The following is a 4,618-nucleotide window of genomic DNA, read 5'->3' as shown; positions in this document are numbered from 1 at the left end:
AACAATTCCTGTAGCTTCCAAGACCAGATATTCTAACAATTCCCGTAGCTTCCAAGACCAGATATTCTGACAACTACTACAGTTTCCAAGACCAGATATTCTAACAATTCCTGTAGCTTCCAAGACCAGATATTCTAACAATTCCCGTAGCTTCCAAGACCAGATATTCTGACAACTACTACAGTTTCCAAGACCAGATATTCTAACAATTCCTGTAGCTTCCAAGACCAGATATTCTATCAATTCCTGTAGCTTCCAAGACCAGATATTCTAACAATTCCTGTAGCTTCCAAGACCAGATATTCTAACAATTCCCGTAGCTTCCAAGACCAGATATTCTGACAACTACTACAGTTTCCAAGACCAGATATTCTAACAATTCCTGTAGCTTCCAAGACCAGATATTCTATCAATTCCTGTAGCTTCCAAGACCAGATATTCTAACAATTCCTGTAGCTTCCAAGACCAGATATTCTAACAATTCCCGAAGCTTCCAAGACCAGATATTCTAACAATTCCCGTAGCTTCCAAGACCAGATATTCTAAATAGTCCTGTAGCTTCCAAGACCAGATATTCTAACAATTCCTGCAGCTTCCAAGACCAGATCTTTTGAAAAATACAACAGTTTCCAATACGAGATCATATAACAAGTATTACAGTTTCCAAGACCAAATATCCTCATAAATACAACAATTTCCAAGACCAGATCCTCTGACAAATATTGGGCCGAGGAAGGCCAATTGTTAGCGCCCCAGACTGTGGACCTGATGTTCCATGGTACACGTTAGTTAGCGCCCCAGACTGTGACCTGATGTTCCATGGTTCACGTTAGTTAGCGTCCCAGACTGTGGGCCTGGTGTCCCATGGTTCACGTTAGTTAGCACCCCAAACTGTAGACCTGATGTTCCATGGTTCACGTTAGTTAGCACCCCAGACTGTGACCTGGTGTCCCATGGTTCACGTTAGTTAGCGTCCCAGACTGTGGGCCTGGTGTCCCATGGTTCACGTTAGTTAGCGCTCCAGACTGTGGACCTGATGTTCCATGGTTCACGTTAGTTAGCGTCCCAGACTGTGGATCTGATGTCCCATGGTTCACGTTAGTTAGCGCTTCAGTCTGTGGACCTGATGTTCCATGGTTCACGTTAGTTAGCGCTCCAGACTGTGGACCTGGTGTCCCATGGTTCACGTTAGTTAGCGCTCCAGACTGTGGACCTGATGTCCCATGGTTCACGTTAGTTAGCGCTCCAGATTGTGACCTGATGTTCCATGGTTCACGTTAGTTAGCGCTTCAGTCTGTGACCTGATGTTCCATGGTTCACGTTAGTTAGCGCTTCAGACTGTGACCTGATGTCCCATGGTTCACGTTAGTTAGCGACAAATAGAAAATGGTGCTCCGCAGTTTGGAGCTGTGAATGTGTTTTAAAAGTGCGGTCAAATTCCACTTTTCGGTCTCAAAAGAGTAGCCCAAGAGTTGAAGTGGGTGCTGTTAATTAGATATCTGCCTACCCTTGAGTCTGTCAACTCAGAATTGGGACGGCTGTGCGCAAAAATGCGTAAACAGTCTAACAAACTTTATTAAAAATTCGGTGTAGTAGAAAACATAGAGCCTATTCTAGGGTAAAAAAAAAATATTATTTTATTTGTTTATTTGTAAACGTGGAGCTGCACAGTGGGCAAGGATCAAATCGTGATTTTTAGCATTATAAGCTCTTAAGCTTACTTGTGGACCACCGGCGAGTTTTTATCTTTCTTTTTACAGTTACGTGCAGTGACTTTAAAGTAGTCAAGAGTACACGTGTTGTGTAAATAAACATTACTCAACAAGAGCGACATGGCCGAGTTTTAGCTGTTGATTTATAACAACAGAAAAGGCTTAATCGAATCACATGCTCCAAAGAGCTCTTAAGCATGTGAAGTTTATTGGTTCTATTATCTTAGTGTGAAAGATATTTAGTTCATGTTAAAGAAATTTAAGAATATGATTTAAAAGAGACAACTTTGTTCTTGTAATTAAAGTTTTTTTATCAAAATAAGTGAAAGTCAAGCCAAGTCGATAAAGAAAATATTATATCGGGATGATAAAATAGTTTGAAAGAAAGAACGATTACTTGCTACGAGCTTTCATCTTCCACATCTTTCTTTTCATCTTCCACTTGTCTTCCACGTCTTTCTTTTCATCTTCCACTTGTCTTCCACATCTTTCTTTCATCTTCCACTTATTTTCCACATCTTTCTTTTTATTATAAATCTTTATTTTGTCTTCCTCATCTGTCTTTCTTATCTTCCACATCTTTCTTTTTATTCTAAATCTTTATTTTGTCTTCCTCATCTGTCTTTCATCTTCCAAGTCTCCCAAGTTTTGTCTTCCTCATCTGTCTTTCTTATCTTTCACATCTTTCTTTTCATCTTCCACTTATCTTCAACATCTTTCTTTTCATCTTCCACTTATCTTCCACATCTTTCTTTCATCTTCCAAGTTTTCTTTTTTTCTCCCAAGTTTTTCTTTTGTCTTCCTCATCTGTCTTTCTTATCTTTCACATCTTTCTTTTCATCTTCCACTTATCTTCCACATCTTTCTTTCATCTTCCAAGTTTTCTTTTTTCTCCCAAGTTTTTCTTTTGTCTTCCTCATCTGTCTTTCTTATTTTTCACATCTTTCTTTTCATCTTCCACGTCTTTTCATCTTCCACTTATCTTCCACGTCTTCCTTTTGTTTACCAAATCTTCTATAAGGGTTTTTTTTTATCATAATCTTTCGTCCAGGATCTAAAAGAAAAAAAAATCAATTGTCGTATATTGGATTGAAACTTAGAAAAATAAAAACATCACTTACAAGTATGAGGTTGGAGCTGTTTTGAGACATTAGGGGCGACAAAACCTACGTGAATTTCGCTCTCCACAGTACGACCCTTTCTTCTTAAGTGGCAGTTTTCTTGCTCATTAAAGCAACTTAATCGGTTCTTATCCCTGCCATCGTGACGGAAAAAGTCCCGTGCTGAACTGGCAGAAAATTGGAAAATCCCTGGTGGAAATAACTGTCGTTTGTTATTGAATTAGTTTTTTCTTTTGCTCCAGTCTTGGCTGACTTTGTAAAATTTGCCGCTTTCATCGCGGGAATTGTAGAGAAAAATAAGATGGGCGCCTTTAGTTTTTTTTGTTTGTCTTTTATTATGAAAATAAACGTTAGGAATAAACTAAGCTGTGTTCTAAGCCGTTAATAAACTTATTTCTTTTATTTTCTATCTTTGTACGGCACTATCTTTAAGGAACAGAATGTGTGTGTAAAATAGCGAACTTATAGGGGTATATAATAAGATCTGTGCAATATTCTAATCAGATTTGAGGTATTTTATATTTCGACATATCGCGTGGCTTTATGTTAATAACAAGTAACTGTGTTTGTAAACAACATTTTCAGAAGTTTTATGACAGTTTTCGCCTTATTTTTCAATGTTTATAATATACGCGTATTACATTTATCATGAAGTGTACCCAACTCTTGCTCGGCGTGGCCTAGTGATTATAGCGTGCTGGGTTGTGGATGGATGGAAGGCTCCAAGATTCGAGACGTGAGTCGTTGAATATACTGCGGGTTTTTAAAAGTAAGAATCAATCCCGTTATTTGGTTGAAAACATCAGAGGCTTTGGGTGATACTGGCTGGCTGACTTGCTATCTTCTGGTGTTACCAGCTGGCTACCTACCTTCTGGTGTTGTCAGCTGGCTATCTACCTTCTGGTGTTATCGGCTGGCTACCTACCTTCTGGTGTTACTGACTGGCTACCTACCTTCTGGTGTTACTGGCTGGCTGACTTGCTACCTTCTGGTGTTACCAGCTGGCTACCTACCTTCCGGTGTTACTGGCTGGCTACCTACCTTCTGGTGTTACTGGCTGGCTACCTACCTTCTGGTGTTACTGGCTGGCTACCTACCTTCTGCTGTTACTGACTGGCTACATACCTTCTGCTGTTACTGGATGGCTGACTGGCTACCTTCTGGTGTTACCGGCTGGCTACCTACCTTCTGCTGTTACTGGCTGGTTACCAACCTTCTGGTATTACCGGTTGGTTACCAACCTTCTGGTGTTACTGGCTGGCTACCTACCTTCTGGTGTTACTGGCTGGCTACCTACCTTCTGGTGTTAATGGCTGGCTACCTACCTTCTGGTGTTACCGTCCTGACGTAAATCCTCATGAGATTCTGTTTAATATATTTACCAAGTTCACCAGTTCCTGATGTAAATCCTAATCATCCCTGTTTAATATATTTACCATGTCCCCCAGTTCCTGATGTAAATCCTAATCATCCCCTGTTTAATATCTTTACCATGTCCTCCAGTTCTGATGTAAATCCTAATCATCCCCTGTTTAATATATTTACCATGTCCACTAGTTCCTGATGTAAATCCTAATCATCCCCTGTTTAATATATTTATCATGTCCCCCAGTTCCTGATGTAAATCCTAATCATCCCCTGTTTAATATATTTACCATGTCCCCCAGTTCCTGATGTAAATCCTAATCATCCCCTGTTTAATATCTTTACCATGTCCCCCAGTTCCTGATGTAAATCCTAATCATCCCCTGTTTAATATCTTTACCATGTCCCCCAGTTCCTGAT

Source organism: Limulus polyphemus, unplaced genomic scaffold (genome assembly GCF_000517525.1).
Source record: "Limulus polyphemus unplaced genomic scaffold, Limulus_polyphemus-2.1.2 Scaffold10172, whole genome shotgun sequence".
In the NCBI taxonomy this organism is placed as follows: domain Eukaryota; kingdom Metazoa; phylum Arthropoda; class Merostomata; order Xiphosura; family Limulidae; genus Limulus; species Limulus polyphemus.
The sequence above is the reverse complement of the archived record's forward strand: the minus strand, read 5'-3'. Positions refer to the sequence as shown.